General features: G+C 41.6%; 1 protein-coding gene across 3 annotated transcripts in view; it reads right to left on the bottom strand.

Moving 5' to 3' along the window:
• Positions 1 to 24,164, bottom strand: part of LOC134205352 (uncharacterized) — a 203,165-nt gene that overhangs the window by 114,175 nt on the left and 64,826 nt on the right. For 2 of the 3 annotated variants that reach the window (XM_062680532.1, XM_062680533.1), the window contains one exon: positions 5,107 to 5,308. The exons of the other annotated variant lie outside the window; for it this stretch is intronic. The gene's annotated coding sequence lies outside the window, so the exon portion shown is untranslated. The remainder of the gene's footprint in view (positions 1 to 5,106; positions 5,309 to 24,164) is intronic. 3 annotated transcript variants of the gene reach the window in all.

Here is a 24,164-nt window from a genome sequence, read left to right as displayed (position 1 = left end):
ATACAATCGTTTGGAACCAGCTATGGCAGCTAATGCACAAAAATGATTTCCGGATAAACTGATACGGTTGATCAAGGCGACGATGGATCGGGTGATGTGCGTAGTTCGAGTTTCAGGGGCATTCTCGAGTCCCTTCGAAACACGTAGAGGGTTACGGCAAGGTGATAGTCTTTCGTGTCTGCTATTCAACATCGCTTTGGAGGGAGTAATACGAAGGGCAGGGATTGACACGAGTGGTACGATTTTCACGAAGTCCGTCCAGTTATTTGGTTTCGCCGACGACATTGATATCATGGCACGTAACTTTGAGAGGATGGAGGAAGCCTACATCAGACTGAAAAGCGAAGCTAAACGGATTGGACTAGTCATCAACACGTCGAAGACGAAGTACATGATATGAAGAGGCTCAAGAGAGGTCAATGTAAGTCACCCACCACGAGTTTCTATCGGTGGTGACGAAATCGAGGTGGTTGAAGAATTCGTGTACTTGGGCTCACTGGTGACCGCCAATAACGATACCAGCAGAGAAATTCGGAGGCGCATAGTGGCTGGAAATCGTACGTACTTTGGACTCCGCAAGACGCTCCGATCGAATAGAGTTCACCGCCGTACCAAACTGACTATCTACAAAACGCTTATAAGACCGGAAGTTCTCTACGGACACGAGATCTGGACGATGCTCGTGGAGGACCAACGCGCACTGGGAGTTTTTGAAAGGAAAGTGTTGCGTACCATCTGAGGTGGGGTGCAGATGGCGGACGGTACGTGGAGGAGGCGAATGAACCACGAGTTGCATCAGCTGTTGGGAGAACCATCCATCGTTCTCATCGCGAAAATCGGAAGACTGCAGTGGGCCGGGCACGTAGCCAGAATGTCGGACAGTAATCCGGTGAAAATGGTTCTCGACAACGATCCGACGGGAAGAAGACGGCGAGGTGCACAGCGGGCAAGGTGGATCGATCAGGTGGAGGACGATTTGCGGATCCTCCGCAGACTGCGTGGTTGGCGAAGTGCAGCCATGGATCGAGCTGAATGGAGAAGACTTTTATGTGCAGCACATGCCACTCCGGCCTTAGTCTGATAATAAATAAATTGTTTGACGACAGCGTGTACATCTTAAGGCCTAACTCCGGATATTTCTTGAATGACCGATAATCTCTTACGTTGGCTCATTCTTTTCTTCACATTGAAAAGAGCATGGACCATAATTAAAACAGTCCGATTAATCTTTGGTCACGCGTGTAGCTCTTAAGGCCTAACTCCGGCTATTTCTTGTATGACCGAGAATATTTTACGTTTGCTCATTATATTTTATACATCCAAAAGGGCGTGTACCGTAATTAAAGTTATATTGGTCTTTACTTATACGTGTAGATCTCAAGGCCTAACTCCGAGAATCTTTTACGTTGGCTTATTCTTTTCTACACATTTAAAAAGGCATGTACCATAAGTAAAACAGTCCGATTGATCTTTAGTTACGCGTGTAGATCCTAAGGTCTAAATCCTGAGAAACTTTGCCGTTGACTTATTCTATTCTACACATCCAAAAGGCCATATGAGCTACGAGTGTAGATCTTGAAGCTTACATCCGGGGATTTCTTGGATGAACGAGAACTTCTGATGTTGACACGTTTTACCCAAGTAGCACACGCAAATTCTTTTTGCACGTTGTTTCCATTCAGTTTTAGGCATTGACATTTCCATTCAGGCATTGACAAATCACCAAAAAGTTGCATGAGGATGTCCAAAATATTCGAATTCAGAATATTGTTTCATTAACATTGCAATGCTACACGTGTTTGGCAGTTGGAAACAAACAACCAAAGAATGTTGCACTGCATGTTGCATGCATGGAACAAAAACGTTAAGTTGCATATTATGTACCACGTATTATTAATGCGTCTTTCCAAATTGAATTGCTTGCATACATTGAGTTACAGAAAAGTTGAAAGAATCTTCATGTTTGCTCCTACGAGTACGAAACTTAGATGGTTTTGTTGCTAGGTTAACATGCAGTGGATCGATCAGGTGGTGGACGATTTGCGGATCGAAAATCCGTCAGGAATACATAGAGATATGGCCATTTTCGTGAAAACGGTATGAGTTTGCCCATACACCCTGAACAAATGTCACTTTCGCAGAACACCCGGAACCTGTTACAAATTGGCCAGTGAGTCTGGCGGTCATCAAAATGTATCTTTAATATAGATTTTATATCTATCGTCTTGGGAAAAGATGAATTTTAACACCCATATATGCATGGTTCAAGATGGTATAAAATCCGGCCTCCCCTCGAAGGCCCCTGGAACCTGCTATAAGGGTGGCAGTGGATACTATCACCCTGGGAATGTTTCTGTAATTATCGTCTTGCAAAGCCATGAAGATAGATACCCATATTTGCATTATTCCGATCTGTTACAATTTCATCATATTCCCGGAACCGTTTTTTACGGAAATGGCCATATCTATGCGTAGTTTTTATGGATTCTTGATCTACAGCCAGCATTGGTCGGCATATTAGTTCTAGTTTATGGGAAAAACATAAAACATGACGAAAGTAAACGTCACATAAAATGACAAGCAGTACAAAAAATGCATTTTGAACATACCCTCTGAAAATCCGGAACATCACCGGTGATTAAGGGCCAATCTAAAGTTCTGCATAGGGACAGTATACTAGAAGAGTTTCCGCATCCGATGGTCCCGATTTTATTGAAATCGGATTTTTCTAGGCAAAGTTGGAATATCAACCAATTTTTGCCTATCTCAACCTTTTTGTCTAACCCCTGTATATTGCATTCGAAGGATGTTTCTATAGGCTCCTCCTCTTGCGATTTTTAGATTGCAAGAGAGTTACAATTCATGGCACATATACAACGATTGTTTTTTCTGGAAAGATGCGGCACAGTAAAATGTTCAGTTGTGTTGGTTGGGTATTCTACACATCCAAAAGGGCATGTTCGTAATATAAACAGTTTGCTTGATTTTAAGTTACGCGTGTAGATCTTAAAGCCTATTTTCGGGGATTTTTTTGGATGACTGAGAACCTCTGCCGTTGACACTTTTTTTTTTCTACACATCCAAAAGGGCATGTAGGGGAATGGTTCGCCACTTCATCTCATAGCTCCTATTTCAATCCTATAGAAAACAAAGCAATGGAAAGGCATTTGGTTTGTTTATTATTTTTGTGATTTTTTTCAGCAGTGAGCACGAATGTTGACAAAAAGAAGCGACGAATTTGGTGCCGTATTTCTTTGTTTAGCGATGAGATGGATATATGTACAGTGAGATGGAGATCGGAACATTTCCCCTATCTTATTTAAAACATTTTGATTGATCTTCTGTAACTCGTGGGCTTACTCCAGGGATTCCTTGGATGATAAAAAATCTATGCTGAAGAAACTCCATTCTGAGTAGTCTCCACACTATTCGCTTCTGTCCCTTCTCGCGTTCCCTTTCTCTCTGAGTGCTTTTTAGTGGAATTATCAGTTCCTACTTCTCACTTGTTGTTTTTCGCTTCTCACTTACCTTCATTCATAACTTCTCACTTATCACTTTTCACTTCATTTTCTCACTTTTCAATTCTTACTTTTTAATTCTTCTTCTTCTTCTTCTCCAATGGCTCTACATTCATACATTACTTTTCAATTATTAATTCCCAAGTAACATTTTAAGTTTTATAACGCTCTTGAAGACCATAGTTTACTCTTCAAGAGTGTTATAAAACCAAAATGTTACTAGGGTTATTTAAAAATAAACTATTGGTGGCACACGTCCTTATCAAACTATGACATCCATAGTCAGCGTATCTGATTGGCGCGTTTTATCCTACATGAATTTTTTTATTAAAATATGTCGAGTCAAGTCAACTACGAGACACTGAAGACGGCCTTACTGTTGAGGTCGAAATACGTATCTGTCAAGATACATTTAAGTGGTGGAATTCAATGGGATTGTACAAACTCGTCTTATGACAAGTGAAGACATTCCACTAAAAAGCTCAAAATAATTTTCTTAATTAAAATGTGTGTTTTTCTATGAAAAATGAGGTAAAGTTGTTTTTTAGCTTGGCTCAATATTTACTAATTTTTCGCTCAGTAGCTTGATGGCTATAGAGGCGGGTAGATCCCGACACTCGTGGATCCAGGATATTGAAAATATTCTCCGGGATTTCGGGGCAAGCTGACATCATTGGATACATGGAAGCCGATCGACTCGCTAACGAGGCAAAAAAGCAACCTCCTATAAATATGCCCATTCCAAGCTAAGACTCCCCGAAAGTTGTGAAACACATCATATGTCGTCGATAAAACCAACCGAGGCCAACGGTACGAATCCAGAGATGCAAGGTTAAGAGAAGTGAAGAACGACACCCCCAGATAGACAGACCGCGAAAGCTTTTGGTTGAAATCGGCTGTACTCAGCTAACTCACTCGTTTCTCCTAAAAAGGAACTCCCGCCAATTTACAAATGCCATGAAACGGTGCTGGATGTACGGCATCAAATTATAGAATGCAAACAGTAGGAAAGGAAAGAAGTTAAAATTACATCTTTAATAGTTTACACGAGGCCCTTAATAATGACTAGAACAGAAAACTTGTTTAAATATTTGCTCCAAACACAATTGCAAGGAAGTTTTTGGAATTGTAACTGTAATAAACAAACAACCTTCAAGATGTATTTACAATTCTTCTCGCTAACAATAACAAAAAGCACCCGCACTCTCGAATCTGTTAACATCTGTTTAGTTTCAACCTGTCGAGAGTAAACCAAATTTTTAGGAACTTTTTTTCAAACAGGCTTAACTATGTTTGACCTTTAAATTTGAAACGAAACATGTTCTCTCTATTCAGCATATTTTGTTCAACTGACGTTTCTACCAGATAGATCGAAATCTATTCTTTCTGTTACGTACATAAGTTGACAAAAAGAGTTTGAATTAAGTGCACAATCGCCATTTCAAAAATCAAGGTCTGTGTCAATTAGGTAAAAGTTCCTAGATTTCTGTTTTCAAACTAAACAATTAAACACCCGATCAAACCTTCCTTGCTGTAGCTTTTATAATGGTGGGTGTTGTAGTGAGAACATTTTCATAGCAGTACTTACCTAAAACATCAAGTTGGACGCCAGGAATCGTAACAGCTCGCTTGATGAGTCACTGAATGTATAACACTGCCATTTTAGCTTTAAATATGTAACAATTTCACGTGCCTAGATCATCGGAATTCGCAATCACCACAAAATCAATAAATTAGCATAATCCACAATTTTTTTCCCGCTCGCACTGTAGTTTTTTCCTCCGGATGTTCTGAAAGATAAATAGTAATTATGATAAGTAACTATTGTACCTAACTCTGGATAAAAGGCAACTTCACATGACGAGAATAATTTATTGTTACTACAAACACATTCGATTGAAAACTTGAGATTATAGAATTTGGATTATCTATCATGCTACCAACGGCCACCAACGTAGCACCATCATCATCATGAAGAGAGAAGTAAATTCCCATATGCGCACGTTGAATCGTCGACAAAATTAAATTCATCAAACCTTTCAACCCCTTCCGCTATCTGACCAGCGTTGAGCCAAAGATTATGCGAAAGGAAATGTAGTTTCAGTCAACAACCGACAACCATATTCCGACGTGCTGGGGCTATCTAATAATAAATTCCCAGCATCAATAACGTCCTGACTCATGAATAGAACGACCAGCATGTATCTACATATGCAAGGAATATCGATTCAAAATAACTGTGCATGTCGCTAATGTTACGGTAGGGGAGCATAAAATTGATTTCATGAGAATAACACTATGAATAGTAAGGTATCCAACCTAAGTAAATTAACAGCGAATAACTTATACAATCTGCGGTAACGTGTTTTGAAGAATCAAACCCTACACAAAAACTTGAAGAAAACTGAAGCGAACAGCGTGTGCAAACGTAATTGGATTCTCCACTATTGCGGAGCGTGCCCTGAATATCGGCAGAAGCAGTTCGATTGAAAACCGGGATTTTATTGTTCAGCTAAGAGGGCGAACAAGCAATATTTCCTTATGAAGTTGAATCCATCTTCCAGGGAACAGACACGGCTTCTCCGAGCACGGTGGAAAGAGACCAACATGGATGAGCTTGAAATGGCAATTACCTATGGTCGGTTGATACGGTTCCAAGAATAGTACCATCAACGACAAGCGTACATATGTCACGCTTGTGTCATTTTCTGTGTTGACCCTTGATTGTGAGTGGACTACATGTCCCTATATACGTCTGTCCGTCGTGAATTGCAACTAATCTTCTTTAGGATAGATGAGAACCTAACATTTCAAGTTCGAGTGTGGCTTCATATCCACATTTTGTGTAAAGTAGGTCAAAGATGAATACTACCATGGATCAAATGTTTTCCTGAGAGACACAGACACAGATATTCTTGCCGCAATTTGGGGTGGATTCTGTCATCGCCACCTTGTCTACCATAGAAGTGAAAAAGAATGAAAGAGAAACGGCCGAAGGGGAATGATTGAGGAAATGAACCATAGAAAAAGAAACGCATGCACGTAAGACGCTCCTTACCACAAAAAGTTATGAACAAAAGAATACTCTAAACTTCATCTTTACCTCAATAGGGACTCTATCTCAATCATGAAATTCGGAATCACAGTTGCGCAAGAACCAAAAAAAATCAGTACAATAAATGTCACCTGTCATAAGACGAGTTTAGTACTAATTACATTTAAATCTTCTTCTTCTTCTTCTTATTGGCATAACATCCCCAAACCGGGACAGAGCCGCCTCGCAGCTTAGTGTTCATTAAGCACTTCCACAGTTATAAATTGCGAGGTTTCTAAGCCAAGTTACCATTTTCGCATTCGTATATCATGAGGCTAACACGATGATACTTTTATGCCCAGGGAAGTCGAGACAATTTCCAATCCGAAAATTGCCTAGACCGGCACCGGGAATCGAACCCAGCCACCCTCAGCGTGGTCTTGCTTTTTAGTCGCGCTTCTTACCGCACGGCTAAGGAGGACATTTAAATACATTCTTCTTCATTGGCATTACATCCCCCACTTAGACATTGCAGCCTGGCAACTTGTGTGTTCATTAAGCACTTCCACAATTATCGGCAGAAGCAGTTCGGGGTTTCTAAGCCAAGTTAGCATTTCCGAATTCGTATATCATGAGGCTAACAACGATGATACTTTTATGCCCAGGGAAGTCGAGGCAAATTCCAATCCGAAAATTGTCTAAACCGGCACCGAGAATGGCTAAGGAGGGCCGTGCTATTATACTATTATACATATTACTATTATACATACATTACTATTATCCATATTTAACTAGGCTTTCAAAAATTATTATTTTCGTTCACAACGTACCTGAAACTAGGCAATTAACTTTGATTTGTTTTAATATTCCCTTGGAAAAAGGGGTGCCGAAAGACTATGTTTGGGTGCCGACAACCAAAATTAGCAATAATTTTGAAAAGTGAAAATAAAAAAAATAATTTACTTTGTAAATATGTAATATATTTACCTTTTCTATCGTTTTATAACACTAAGCAAATTACCGAAAAAAAACTTCTGAGTTGTGAATGTTTTCTTTGTTAAACGAAACATAGGCAGCACAAAACGATAATTCTTATATAGCGCCTGCATGACATATATGTCCAAATATCCATATCTGTTATCTGCCAAAAGTTACGTCGGGGTGCCGACACCCGACCACCTTCCCCTACGCCTAAAAGTGTGACACCGGCTTATTGCTACTTGCTACATTTTGCCTAGATGTAATGGGTGAAGAGTTCTGGCGGGCAGCCCTTACTTTGCACCGTTCAATGTGCATAAACGATCCTTAAAAAAGTGAAAAACGATCCGTAAATAACATCTGAATGTTCCATGGAACGCCACCATGAATGCATAAAATAGTTCGGGAAGTTTTAAAAAGAATAATTTTATGATCCATAAAAATGGTCCATAAAAACTATATTTTGATCCATAAAATTTCAAATTTGCGCAAAATCCTGATGATGATCCATAATTTTAGTAATATGATCCATAATTTTGGTCATATGACCCATAATGCTTGGAAAGAAGGCCAATGAATCTATATTATTTGATCCCCCCAATTTTTTAAATCTATGGATCATTTAGCAAAATTTATGGATCATATCACCCAAACTATGAATCATTTGAACAAAGTTATGGATCAAATGGCCAGAATCATGGATCATATGACTAAAATTATGGATCAAATTACTGATCATGGATCATCATCACGATAAAAAAATGCGCAAATTTGAAGTTTTATGGATCAAAATGTCAAACACGTACTGCATTGCAATTTTAATGAAACGTTGATCACAATTCGAACGTTTTTTTACATCTTGATGCAACTTTTTCGTGCTTTGATGTTTTTCCAATGCCTTTAATGAAACTGAATAGAAAGAATGTGCTTTTAGGAAGATGTTGCGTGTGCTACTTGGGAATTCTTATGGAGGATCCAAGTAAACCGTGCTTTAGTTCGGTAGTGTTATTTTTTGCGCGTCATATTTTTGTTGCATAACAATCATCCGAATTTTGAACGGTCCGCGTTTAAACGATTTTCAGATGTTTTTGGTGATTCAAACTATGACGCGATTGGCAAGTGACCGCATTGCACTAACAATGTTCTGTGTTCAAAGTATGTTTTCCGGGTGTTAGTGAATTACTGGTGACATATGATCGAAAATTCTGCCCTCATGTTACGCACAATTTACCAACGCCAAATATTCTTCCTTAACTTTCCGGGACTCGCACTGTTGTAAAAAGTATAACACATTTAGTGAAGGTGGGATATATTTCCAGTCAGTTGACCAATTTGCACAAAACCCCCATGTACTCCTCACAAAATTAGTTCTTTATCAATTGAGGAATTATCAAAAGTGATTCGATAGAAGGCTAGGGTGAATATAACTAAATAAAAGGCTCAGGTCCACGGGGAAAAGTGATCAATAATGACTTATTCATTTATTTCTTTTTATCCTAGGTGGACACCAGACGGCCTTCCGGAAAACCTGGAACGTCCGAAAAAGCGCAATTGTTTCTAAACCAGTTCTTGGAGTTAAAACACGGTTCTTACTCAGCTATGACCGCAGGTTGCCACCAGGCGGCCTTCCGGGTAATCCGGGACCTCCATAAAAATGGTTATTTTGGAAAGTTCGTTCCTAAGCAGCGCAATGTTTTCTAAACAATTTCTGACGATGATCTTGGAGCTAATTCACAGTACTTCCTCCGTTAATATTCGTCCTAGATCAGCACATTTTCTTCTAAAACATTTTTGACGGTAATCTAAGAGTTATTACACAGTTCTTACTCAGCGATGACCGAACGTCCGTAAAAATGGTCATTTGAAATTCCCAAATAACTGAGGGCGTCAAACGCAACGGGTTCATTTATTCATTTATTTAGTTAACATCTAAACAGATAACACTGAATCAACAATTTGACGCCACAATGCACGGTTCGAGGCCGCATCTCTCCATCCTCGGATACGCCCCACGCTCGCCAAGTCGTTCTGCACCTGGTCTGCCCATCTCGCTCGCTGCGCTCCACGCCGTCTCGTACCTGCCGGATCGGAAGCGAACACCATCTTTGCAGGGTTGCTGTCCGGCATTCTTGCAACATGTCCTGCCCATCGTACCCTTCCGGCTTTAGCTACCTTCTGGATACTGGGTTCGCCGTAGAGTTGGGCGAGCTCATGGTTCATTCTTCGCCGCCACACACCGTCTTCTTGCACACCGCCAAAGATGGTCCTAAGCACCCGTCTCTCGAATACTCCGAGTGCTTGCAAGTCCTCCTCGAGCATTGTCCATGTTTCATGTCCGTAGAGGACTACCGGTCTTATTAACGTCTTGTACATGACACATTTTGGTGCGGTGGCGAATCTTTTTCGACCGCAGTTTCTTCTGGAGCCCGTAGTAGGCCCGACTTCCACAGATGATGCGCCTTCGTATTTCACGACTAACGTTGTTGTCAGCCGTTAGCAAGGATCCGAGGTAGACGAATTCCTCGACCACCTCGAAGGTATCAACGTCTATCGTAACACTGCTTCCCAGGCGGGCCCTGTCGCGCTCGGTTCCGCCCACAAGCATGTACTTTGTCTTTGACGCATTCACCACCAGTCCAACTTTTGTTGCTTCACGTTTCAGGCGGGTGTACAGTTCTGCCACCTTTGCAAATGTTTGGCCGACAATGTCCATGTCATCCGCGAAGCAAATAAATTGACTGGATCTGTTGAAAATCGTACCCCGGCTGTTACACCCGGCTCTCCGCATGACACCTTCTAGCGCAATATTGAACAACAGGCACGAAAGTCCATCACCTTGTCTTAGTCCCCGGCGCGATTCGAACGAACTGGAGTGTTCGCCCGAAATCTTCACAGTTTTGCACACCATCCACCGTTGCTTTGATCAGTCTGGTAAGCTTCCCAGGAAGCTGTTCTCGTCCATAATTTTCCATAGCTCTACGCGGTCTATACTGTCGTATGCCGCCTTGAAATCAACGAACAGATGGTGCGTTGGGACCTGGTATTCACGGCATTTTTGAAGGATTTGCCGTACAGTAAAGATCTGGTCCGTTGTCGAGCGGCCGTCAACGAAGCCGGCTTGATAACTTCCCACGAACTCGTTCACTATTGGTGACAGACGACGGAAGATGATCTGGGATATCACTTTGTAGGCGGCATTAAGGATGGTGATCGCTCGAAAGTTCTCACACTCCAGTTTGTCGCCTTTCTTGTAGATGGGGCATATAACCCCTTCCTTCCACTCCTCCGGTAGCTGTTCGGTTTCCCAGATTCTGACTATCAGTATGTGCAGGCAAGTGGCCAGCTTTTCCGGGCCCATCTTGATGAGCTCAGCTCCGATACCATCCTTACCAGCTGCTTTATTGGTCTTTAGCTGTTGAATGGCATCCTTAACTTCCCTCAAGGTGGGGGCTGGTTGGCTTCCATCGTCCGCTGAACTGACGTAGTCATCTCCTCCGCTGCCTTGACTTTCACTGCCTGTACTCTCAGCGCCATTCAGATGTTCCTCGTAGTGCTGCTTCCACCTTTCGATCACCACACGTTCGTAAAGATGCTCCCATCCTTCTCCCGGCACTTTTGGGCCCGCGGCACGAAGCCTTTGCGGGATGCGTTGAGCTTCTGATAGAACTTGCGTGTATCTTGAGAACGGCACAGCTGTTCCATCTCCTCGCACTCCGCTTCTTCCAGGCGGCGTTTCTTCTCCTGAAAAAGGCGAGTCTGCTGTCTCCACTTCCGTCTATAACGTTCCACGTTCTGCCGGGTACCTTGCTGCAGCGCGACCGCCCGCGCTGCGTCCTTCTCCTCCAGAATCTGTTTGCACTCTTCGTCGAACCAATCGTTCCGTCGATTTCGACCCATATACCCGACGTTGTTCTCCGCTGCGTCGTTAATGGCTGTTTTAACTGTACTCCAGCAGTCCTCAAGAGGGGCCCCATCGAGCTCACCCTCTTCCGGCAACGCTGCCTCGAGATGCTGCGCGTATGCAGTGGCGACATCAGGTTGCTTCAGTCGCTCTAGGTCGTACCGCGGCGGTCGTCGGTACCGAACATTGTTGATGACGGATAGTTTTGGGCGCAGTTTAACCATCACCAGATAGTGGTCCGAGTCGATGTTAGCGCCACGATATGTCCTGACGTCGATAATGTCGGAGAAGTGCCGTCCATCAATCAGAACGTGGTCGATTTGTGATTCTGTCTGCAGTGGTGATCTCCAGGTGTACCGATACGGGAGGCTGTGTTGGAAGTAGGTGCTAAGAATGGCCATATTCTTGGAGGCGGCGAAATCAATTAGTCGTAGGCCGTTTTCGTTCGTCAGCCGGTGAGCGCTGAACTTTCCAATAGTCGGTCTAAACTCCTCCTCTTGGCCAACCTGAGCGTTCAAATCTCCTATGATGATTTTGACGTCGTGGCTTGGGCAGCTGTCGTACTCACGTTCCAGCTGCGCGTAGAATGCGTCCTTATCATCATCAGTGCTTCCGGAGTGTGGGCTATGGACGTTGATTATGCTGAAGTTGAAGAACCGGCCTTTGATCCTCAACTTGCACATTCTTTCATTGATCGGCCACCACCCGATCACGCGCCTTTGCATATCGCCCATCACTATGAAAGCTGTTCCCAGCTCGTGTGTGTTGCCGCAGCTCTGGTAGATGGTATGATTACCTCTAAACGTTCGCACCATTGATCCCTTCCAACAAACCTCCTGCAGCGCTACGATGCCGAATCCACGGTCCTTGAGCACATCGGCGAGTATGCGTGTGCTCCCGATGAAGTTGAGAGATTTGCAGTTCCACGAACCGAGTTTCCAATCGCTAGTCCCTTTTCGTCGCAGTGGTCTTCGCCGTTGGTTCCGGTCCGTACTCTCTTGTTGATTGTTCGTTGCTTATGATTTTTTAAAGGCTGGCTTGCAGGGGCCTGACACCAAACCCCTAAATTTCCGGAGGACCATTCCTCCTTATTTCCGGTGGACCATGGTGAACAGTTTAGTTTAGAGTCCATCGCTGGCACTCGGACGATGATCAGCCGCCCCTAACATGGAGAACAGACGCTGTTGTGAGCCGATCCTGACATGGAGAACAGACGCTCAATAAGATTTGCACCTCCGAAGAGGAGCAAACCCCCCCTTCCCTGTCAGCATACGACCATAGTTCCCACCGGGGTTGGTTACCCGATCTTCCCTAAGGTTGCTCGTATCCCGGCCAGCACCGCGGGGAGGTAGGGATAGGAGTTGCTGGGTAAGAGGCTAAAGACCGCGAGATGGGGTCTATTTTATTCCTTCAGGTACGCGAAGTACCAATGGTACGCTTTACCCAGCATTTGCCGTGCAAACGCAACGGGTGTAAGTGACAAAAACTTAGTTTTGAGAAAAATGGTTGCAAAGTTCTTCAATACTTTTTCGATTCATTTTTTTCCACATTTATTTCAAATAACGTACCAACCATATCAACACATTGCCGCAAATCTAAAAAAACAAAGCATTTTGGCTGTAGTCAACACAAATTTGACCAAAATGTCACTTACGGCAATTCTAAATGACGGCAACTTTGTAGATCCCACAGACCTCGAGATATCGAACCAAAATGATCTCTCATATACAGTAGCGCCGCCCGGGGGGTTAATTCTGAACTAAACAGTTTCCAACATATTATTTTGCAATCCCCGAACAACTTTGTAGAAGACGTCAAGTTTCTAATTTGCACAGATCGCGAGCCAAACTAATCTCTCATATACACCAGGGCCTTCTTGAGGATGAATTAAGAACTAAACAGGTTCTCAATATATTAGTTATCAATCCTCGAACAACTTTCGCCAACTTCGATCAACTCCCTTTATTTACTTAAGAGGTGCACGAACGAATTATGCCCAAAATGCACCTTTCGCTAGTATGTGTCGCATATTCAATTCCTGCTCGAGGATATATGACTTTCACCTTTCCCGCAGTACCCTCCGAAAACAGTTTACTTTACAACCCTCTGCTTCCCACAACACACACCAGAATAGGTAGTTTAACTAGGACAGTATTTTAATGTAGAGTTATTGATAAGTTATATGTAAGAAAACTATGTATGTATCATTTGGAAACTATGTATTTCTGTTGATATTAAAAGATGAGGAGGTTTTGCGCCCATTTGAGAAAGACCACAAGAGCAGTTCTACTCAAATGGGCTTTTCCCTGCTCCAAATAAAGAATAAAAGAATAGAAGAACTTTGTAGAAGACGGCAACTGTCAAAATCCAACGGATCCCGAGATATCGAACCAAGCTAATCTCTCATATACAGTTTATTTATTTATCACCGTCTCCGACACTCGTCTTACAGACTGTATTTAACTAGGGAGACGGCAGGTATTTTCGTCTGTTCGTCATAGTCTCGAAAACCAATAAAAGAGATGCTTTTTTGTAAAACTCATACGTACCAAATCGTAAACTCAGGAGAAACGTTCTGCTATAGTGGAGTTCTAGCAAATGTACGTAGCTTTCGTTGGTTTCAGCCCCTATGACGATGGACGGAAATACCTGCCGTGTCCCTACTAATATATTCTATCTTAAACAATTCTGTTTAACCGGCCTTTGAAAACATTTTTGGAAATATTGAAATCGTACACTTTTGAAACAGAGTTGAATGATCGAATGCAGGAGTCAAGCGAATTGTTATAACCATAATGCGTACGGTGATACGGGACGGAGTGTAAGTTGGAGTTCCGGATCCGTCTGGGAGAGACGATAAACGGTATCTTCCCGAGGATATCAGACCAGTCGATGTTTTGCTTTTTTTTTTTTTCTAATAGGAGTCCTTTTGCTCCTTCTTTTTCCAAACCCAGAGTCCTCATGCTCAGAGTTTCATTTGGAGTAATCTTGCTCCTTCTTCTAATAGGAGTCCCTTTGCGCCTTCTTTTCCATACCCAGAGTCCTCATGCTCAGAGCTTATGATGGTGTTGGGAACGAAGAAGTCGGGGTCTTGGTGATCGGAAGAGTTCTTTCAAATGATTCTGTTGGCAAATGTTAAAGCAGAAACACGTTCGGAAACTTTAGGCTCGTTGTGGTAAATCAGTGTGAGCGTCAGCCATTTTGAAAAACTGGCGAATTGATGTGAGCTTCAGCATTTGAGTAACTGACGAGTACTTTGAAAAGTGTGGACTTCAGAAAGCTGGGAAGGATCGTTACGATGGCCACTAAGAGGCACGACACTCCGATGACCTCGAAGATGAATAAGCGCTTCAATTTTATTCGTCGGGTTGATAGATGTTATAATCCTATCAATTTGCACCGTTCTGCATACGCAGGAATATTGTTTCGATCATTCCAGGGTAGCAGTCGTTCGATGGAAAGCATGTGTGAGACATGGTACGGAGTACGAAGACTGGAGATGCATTTTCTAGGAACGCTACGTACTAACGTGCAATATAACTATTTCAGTGCGTATACGTCAGTGAATTCGGAGGCGTGACGGCAAATGAATCCTAAAGTTGACAAAACTCTGGCAGTCGTTATCCCCACATGCTCCTTGAATTGAAGCTTACTGTCGATGATGACTCCAAGATCGCAGATAGAAGTAACTCGTTGCAATACTTCGGTTCTTAAAGTGTATTGGGTTGTTGGAACGAGTGAACGATATGACCTTACACTTATTGTTGTTTAAACGCATGCCATTATCACTGCACCAGATCACGTTGTTGATATCTTCCTACAGAGCGATGCAGTCATCAGGGGATTCTACGACGCGAAAAAAAACTTCAAGTCATCGGCGAATGATAGTTGCGCTGCCTTGGGGATAAATTCTAAACTAAACAGTTTCTCAACATACTGGTTTCCAACTCCCGTTGGAAACGGGACATTTTACATTTTAGACGTCATCTTCACGAGATATCCAACAAAACTGGTGGTTCATATACACTAGCGCCGTCAAGTGGAAGAATTCCAAATCATTTTTGTTCTTGACTCATAGGACTGAATAGGATCATAGATGGATTAACCATTTGTTTCACTACGACAGGATGTTTATAAATGTTATAAGAAACATCGGATTTTCGGACCGTTGTACACGCAAAAAAAAGCGTTCCCGAATTCGTGAACCATCAAAAAATACACCGTGATTTAATTCATGGATTCGGGAACACCAGACACGTTTTCCAGAACGTTCCAGAAAATGTGACTGTATTCCCGAATCCGTGACTGTTGTTCCCGAAAAAATACACCGTGAACTCGTTAGTTCACGAATTCATGAACGCTTTTTTTTGCGTGTACTTTTAACAACATGCGAGTTCTCGTGTTCACTTCAAAAGATCACTCCAAAAACGAATTTTGTATAGGAAGCCCGCAGCCAGCTCGACGAACTGAACAAAAAAAAAACACAATTGGAAACCTAGCATTGTCCGAATCACTCGCAGCAGATTCCATTCGACGAGGAATCCTGTCCCATTGTTTGTTATTGGAAAAGATCGGACTATGGGATCAACAGTTATGGCTAAACCACTATTTTTTATGCGCAAAACACGCTAAAAACACTCATACATATTTTTTAGCATTTCTTTTTTGCACGAGGAAGGCACCATCACCGCTAGGTGGATTAATTAAAGTTTTTAAATATGTTTCTAATGAGTAAAACTAAATACTCGCTGGATTGTATAATCCAGAAGTTTACTATCCAATTGATCTAAACAAAAGTGACCTCGGGCTGGTCATGAAATACCAGGCAATCTGAAACGGGTCACTGCAGCTGCAATAGAGCTACCACTTTCTAACTTCCGGACTAAATCTGACTGTACAAGTATGTAAAACAGACAGCTTTTTGACGCAGGCTTACGTCTTTCGAGAAGATAGGGGGGTCATTCTGCGGATTCAAATTTGTGACCGTCACGAAAAGTGGTCAGGAAGTATGGGCTAATAATAACTTAGCCGTCTTCCAATCGATTTTGGAGATTTTGGTAGCAATCGAGCGACGAACTCTTTAAGATTGCCCAACTATTAAAAATAATGTATTAAAAACGTTAAACTATTGAAAAGTTGAATTTTTTTCAGGTAATGGTAAATTTTCCTTATTTATAGTAAATTGCCTACATTTCGGTTATTAACCATCCGGCGTGATCATGCACAAAATGTTGATCGAATCCCGCATTCACTATAGCACTACACGTAAGTCTACGTTGAGTTTGCGGTCGTGTCTCTGATACAACATTGAACTTTTTTTTCATAAAATCACTCTCATCCAGTGGTTGATTGTACGCACGCACCCACGCAAGTGCACTAATGCGCCATTATTCTCTGTATTCAAATGGATACATTAACAAATGCATATTTTGGTATTCTAGCGGACATTAGACAATGCACTATCTGACAATACTAGCGCGAAATTAATATAATCATAACAAAAATTTTCATCTGCTAACAGTGTTTACATTACGGTAATTTTGCGCTAGACGCAAAAAAAAAAGCGTTCATGAATTCGTGAACTAACAAGTTCACGGTGTATTTTTAGTCACGGTTTCGAGAACACGTTTCCTGCAACGTTCTGGAAAACGTGATTGGTGTTCCCGAATCAATGAACTAAATTACGGTAGGGGAAGTGCGGGTAGCACGCCCAGAGGGTTAAAAACGAATAAGGCTAAATATCCTCATTGTGATTATTTTCAATAGCCGATAAAGCAATGGAAAATATTGCCATTGAATACATACATTTCATGATTTTACTTTAATTATACATGAAAAACTCGAAAAAACGATTTATGCATGTTTTGATGCAATTTTGGCTCGGTGGCATTTAGTCTTTTATCACTGTTATACATTGATAAATTTAAAAATTAAGCCATGAGCCCTGCTGCTAACTCGTATTCTTTATGTTCCACACGAAATTGTCGTCAAAATTGGTCTTGATACGATTTTATGGGCCCTCAAACTTCTGAGGTCGATGTGGGGCAGTACGCCCATGCTCATTTCGTATGACCAAAACAGCTGAAACATTCGACTAATTGCCTTACACCCATATTCTTGTTTACGTACGAACGAAAGTCGAAGCCCATTCTCGTTTTGCACCAGCAAAATAAAATGGAGAAACGTTTCGAACGAATCGCATTCGTTCGAAAGTATCGTTCGTCCGTAAACAAGAATAAGGGTGTTAATGTTAGCACGATTGGAACATGCGCGTTTTAACCCATCCACTGGCGCATCTCACCCCGCATGGTTTCAAAATCATTACTTTGCGGGTGTTTATTAAAAATCAAATTTCTGTACAATAAAATGCAAAATAAGATAACTGTCATTGGTATTTTGATAAGAAAATTATTTTGAGCTTTTTAGTGGAATGTTTTCACCTGTCATAAGACGAGTTTATACCATTGATTGATTCCACCATTGTATCTTGACAGATACGTATTTCGACCTCAACAGTAAGGCCGTCTTCAGTGTCTCGTACTTGACTCGACTCGAGTCAAGTCAAGTACGAGACACTGAAGACGGCCTTACTGTTGAGGTCGAAATACGTATCTGTCAAGATACAATTAAGTGGTGGAATTCAATGGGATGGTATAAACTCGTCTTATGACAGGTGTCATTGGTAGTCAGTAGCAGATAAGCTGTTCTTCAGTTTGCGCTGGTGAAAACCGGCTGAACCGGTGGTTTTCATTGATAAAACCGACATTTTCCTTAACTTTCGGGAACACTTTTTTTGCTTGTAGTGTTGTCGGATAGTGCATTGTCCGCTAGAATTAGCAAATATGTAAACAGGCCATAGAGGCGGATTAGTGCGAACGCGACCTCAACTTTCAAAATAGAGTTTCCATGCAAGCATCGCCCCAAGCAAGAATAAAAACCGTCCAGAGCTAAACAAATCAGTGCTGCTGTTTACTCACAAAGCATTCAACAAAGTAACAGTCCTGAAGCGCCGCAGAGCGAGAGGAAAAGTTTTACTTCACTCGCCGTATCTATTGTATCTTTGCACAATGTCTCTTCCTGACGATGTAGCATAAAATTTCCCGCCCCATTTTCACTCATGCTGATGCTGCTGCGTGACGTGAGTTTAAATTTGTTACACAAAATTAAAATAATTGAAGTGCAAACAGAGCATACGCGACGAGCGAGTCGAGTATGCACACGTTGAAATCAGGTCATGTCTACCATTGTTCACGTCATATAACGTCATATAATTCTCTAACAGCATACTTCTGTTCAACTGGAATTGTATCTCTGAGTCGTAACATTGCCGCCTCGCAGCTTACTATTCATTAGGCACAACCACAGTTGTTAACTATGAAGCTACTAAGCTGAGTTTCCATTCATGTCAGGTGGCTTGAACGACATACGCTATATGTGGTACGCATTGGAAGCTTATTGATGTTCCAGGTAGCGCATGACAGTACGGAATGAACCTCTGAAACAACGATATGATGGTAAAATTCAGTTTCAACTAGTTATGTAACAAATTCTCAAGTAAGCAGTAAAATTTTGTTGGTAAAACTTTCATTGTGAAATTATGAGGAATATTCTTTTCAGTAGGGGCCAATTTGACTCAACCTCAAAGCACCTCAAAGTACTTCATTTTGGTGTACTTTACTAGTTTTAGGTTACAATTTATCGTACTGTGTTCTAATCGGTTTCTATCTTATGATTTACGAACAACAAAAATTTAGAATAATAAAGGTCATTAATTACATTCCAAATTATCATTTAAATTCCCGAATTACGATATTAATCTTATCTAGGAGGATGCATAATTTACACAAAGTCTATGTTCAACATTGTTTTTTACATCCTTGATGATAATTTAAAGCAAAAGATAGGTATTAACGTTTGGTGGGCGGTCTAATTTAAGGAAGGTTTCAAGACTCATTCCGACGGCACTGCGGCACAACAATTGTGTCGCTGTCGGGAGGGAAACCCTTGCTTGGACGATTTTGGTGACAATATGCCCTCCGCCCGCTCCAAAATAATCTACCTACTTCAGAATAAATTCTTCATGCGGAAGAAATTTACAGAAGAACTGTGGAAATCACGAATGATTTAAGCCGCCGGAATCGCGTCCAATGATACGCCAGCTCATCGTGAAAGGCTTGATATTCACTTTTCAGCTCAGCAGCATACCGTCTGACAAGGACCATCACAAATCCATCGTGTAATAATTAGTGGTCGTTAGGTTTTATTTATTTATATCCTAGTTACATCCCTATTTTCAAACTGCTGTAACCTTCGGCATGTTGGGGGTCTCGTAGCGTAGTTGGCTACACGTTCGCCTCATAAGCGAATGGTCATGGGTTCGATTCCCAGCCCCTCCACCAAACCCTTGTCAGTCGCCAGAAGCGCAGTCCGTACGGTGGCGTTTTGGGGAACGCGCCTCACTGGACACGGCTGCCTGATGACGACTGACAAAACTGTTCTTCTCGGAGGCTTTCCTCCAACGTTTTTCGATTAATGGCAACCGAGCAAAGCAACGATCACTGGATTCACCACATGGACAAATGAACACAATGGACTCACGATGATATGGACTGGCAACGACAACAATAACGAATTATGGACATCTAAAAATAGATTCTGTGTGGACTCTGTACAGCAGAGTACCACAGTAGTTCACGGCACAGTAGCGGTTAAGAACACAGTGCCTGCCAAATAAATATAGGGGAACTGTTCCGTTTTCAATCTCACTGTACATATATTTATGTCATCGCGAAACAAAGAAATACGGCACCAATTTCGTTGCTTCTTTTTGCTAACATGCATGCTCACTGCTGAAAAAAATCACAAAAATAATAAACAAATCAAATACCTTTTCGTTGCTTTGTTTTTCGTAGGACCAATATCGGAGCTATGAGATGAAGTCCAGGAGCAGTAACCCTACGAATAAAAAAAAAAAAAAGCCTTCGGCATGGCACCCAGAACTACCTAAAGGCTCCCCAGACCTAAGCGATTTCATCACCGCGACGGAGACAACTAATCTCCGCGATTCTATCGTTGGGTTTGCATACCAATCGCTTGCATACCAACGGCAACAGAATCGCAGTCGCCAAGTGGTTCTGTCGACTCAATCACACTCATCGCAGCGCACTGCCCAACTCAAGCCAAAACTGACGATGGTTGAGCGGCCGCCTTTCGGGGGACATCGCCATGCTGACTCGGCAGCATAGTCAGTTCGTTATCGCTGGCAACCTGAACACCAAGTCATGATAATTGGAATGGCGTCATCTGGAGTAGCGACATGGAGGAAGGACACTACAGGATCCTGAGTCTGGATTCTCCCTCCCGACTAAGTCGGTTCGGTGTCCCTGCTACAATCAAATGCAAACCAATCTTCTGCTTCTTGATTTTAACATATAACTTTTAGAAAACAACATAACACAGTTGCTCAACCCGATTTAACTGCAACCACCCCATTCGCGACATGGCATCCATGGGAACATCGAACACAGATACTTCCGTTGAAGGGCAGCAGTCGTTCGTTGTCAGTTGCTTTTGTACCAGCCGTGTGGGATTTTGCATCCTCCAGGCTTCATTGGCGACAAGAAGCACTTACAAAAAACCACCAGTTGAATGTGCCTTCCTTTGCCGACGGTGAACTGTGTGCCGAACCAGTTACGGCGAGGAGGCGGAAGTTTTGCCTTCAACCTGCTCCCGCAGTGGGGAAACAATGTTGTGCCTTTTATGTCGGTTAGAATAATATTCAAGTCCTTCTCGATTGGCATACCTGTGAGGAAAGTTCCACAACTTGGAGGACTTCATCAGACAGACAATACGGTGTCGCAAAGAAGTGAAGAAATTGTATTGTTTCGTCGAAAGTTTGACATGCTTTTGGCTTGAGCAAAAAGCATTCACGATCGATTTTATTCCACATTCACATTTCTAATTGTAAATGACGTAGCTTTTACACATTTCAATATATTATATTTTATCTTAGGTTGTAAGGTTGTTGCAATTTTGACGATTTGGGACTGTCTGGTTATTTCTTGTGAATTTTAATCGATTTCAAAAATGAATGTTAATTATAAAAGAATGTGGAATGGAAACTTTATAAAAATGAATTGAGGTTTCTATTGTCACGTCATGAACGAGTCTACAGATTTGCAATTATAATAGTTCAAGGAAAGTGTTCATATGCAGAAAAATACAGAAATTTGTGTACAGAAATCCAGAACGAATGTGAAATGAATTCAAATTCGTGCGAAAATCATAGATATGTACTTATGATTCTTATGATTCACATTTGCATAATAACTGCTTACTGGACCATGCACCGTAACAACTTTGATAATTAGGGTCTCATTTCTAGGACAGCGCCTTCACCATCGATTATTTTGCAACAAAAGCATCTGGAACTCAAGTTAGACGCATTTTGTTGACGACATCAGTGTAATACATTAAGCTGTAAAAAGCACCACACAATAATGGATGCAACGAAGCTGAAAAAATGTTTCCGTTGTCTCTCATCATCATTATGCATTTGCTTCCTTATCTTGGGCGTAATGGATCTCGTTGGTTTTGCTGCATCCTTCCATTGAGCGAATCCTAGCTGAGAGCGGCCCAACGTGTAACCGTGTAACGACGCTTAAGGGTTCTTCATCTATCATCGCCGGTATCCTCGACTATCGTACTGACGGTTTCGGATTAAATTGCGATATTGTTCGCTCAGGTTGGTTCTGAAGAGGTTTACCAGTAAGATGTAAAAAATTATGGGATGAGAACTCTTTATTGCACCACTCGATCAGGAACACCGATATGAATGTGGCATTAAATAGATAATTTTATTCCGTTAAAGATCTTGAATAGATAACTGATTGCATTGTTTCTATTATTTGAGGTCAATTAAAGGTCAAGCGTTTTGAATTGGAGTTTTGAAGGATACTAAAGGTGGCTGCGTCTAAATCAATAGCAAACAGCTAAAGGAACTATGAGCAGTAAGCGGCGGCGGCCGACAATATAATACCATACTACTGGCAACTAACAAAATCGCCGTTCAGCCGGTATAGCAGGTACCAAAAAAAGAATGTAGTTCCGTTTTTGATACAACGAAAGAGCCTGCCATATTGGAAGAAAAGCAAACCTGTAACACGAGCAAAGAAGGGGACATCATTTAGTCATAAAGTTAGCGATGAAGTTTTTTGAATTTATGTCAAAATTTTTGATTAACCAGTGCCCCAAGAATAAAATTACCATTCTATAAATGCAGATTTCTAACAAAATCTACGGTGATCTAAACTGCCGCTAACCGCAAGTCGAACACATCTGTATATGGAGGCCCATATACAGATGTGCTCGACTTGCGGTTAGCGGCAGTAAACTATTCTTGAGTTTAGATCATTTGAAAAACTATGTCGTCAATGAAACGATTTACGGGGTATCGACTGTACTTACGATATTAAACAGCTCAATGAGACATCAGTACATCACTATATATATGCCCTGATCCTGCCGAGCTTGACCGTTTTTATGGTGCAACTCGTCAAAATTATCTACTTCACCGAAGGAGGGACCTGTAGCTGAGCCTGCTTAAGCGTCGCAATTTCTAATGGTATCCAGGGGTGGCATTGCGCATCTCGATTCGAACGTAATTCTATCGAGTCGAACATGTTTGGCATAACGACTTTCGATTCGATCTCGAAAACGACTCATCGTTCGAGTATGCTCGAGGAGGTACAAGAATACCGAGATGTTTTGGCATTAGGGGAAGAGGCCCCAAAACGCCCTCCCGAGGCAAAACGCCTTTTGTGGTTTCCCTCATATTTACCGTCATTAAGATGACCGTAACAAAACTAGATCTGAAATTATGTAGGTTAGGCGAAAAAAGTTTCAAAATAATGCATGGGAAGGTCGGAAAAATCGAAAATTTCCACATTTTGAAGAAACATCTAACATTTTGGCGAGGCAAAACGCCCTAGTGGCAATAACCTACAATGTACTTGCGTCTCCACGTACTATCCATACCAGAATACTGATTCGCCGACGCATGGTGCTTTGTTCCCTAGGAGCTGCCAGCTAAAAGGCGTTTTGCCTCATGAGTTTTCCGGCAACAGAATATCACTACTTTTTTGAAATGTGAATATTATCAATATGATTGAGATTTTTGATAATTTTTAAAAGTCATCAACTAGCTATATTGTTTAACTGTTGCGTGAGGTAAAAACACCCATAAAAATCGTTATAGCTAAGGCATAGAAGCAGTCTATGCTTAGCTAGGGCATATTGCCCCTCCTTCCCCTATGGATACTCGATAGCACACTGGAAAACGACTCAAGTCGAATGAAAAACACTCGTCACCTTCATAGCTTGTTGTTTCGAATGTAAATTAAAAAAAAAACGCGCATAACCCAAGTGCCTTTAACTAAAACACATGGAAACATCAAAGTAATTTATTATCGAATCCTTCTTTAGCTTTAAATTATTTAGCTCAAAATTGGATCTGTGGCATAAACTCGAATAAACATAAAACTTATAATGTGTGTCCTAACAATATCTCAATTTACAAAACATATCGTATCGGCATAATGTTTTAATCGACAACTGCTAAATAAATAATATTCCTTTTTATAGTCATTGAGACCAATTTGCTTGTTTATAAATCAACTACCAATTCATGCCCTGAAGGATGCCTTTCCAACAAGCAACATGCTTTACGCAGATG

This window comes from Armigeres subalbatus, chromosome 1 (assembly GCF_024139115.2).
Source record: "Armigeres subalbatus isolate Guangzhou_Male chromosome 1, GZ_Asu_2, whole genome shotgun sequence".
NCBI lineage: Eukaryota > Metazoa > Arthropoda > Insecta > Diptera > Culicidae > Armigeres > Armigeres subalbatus.
This window is presented reverse-complemented; position numbering and strand designations above follow the sequence as displayed.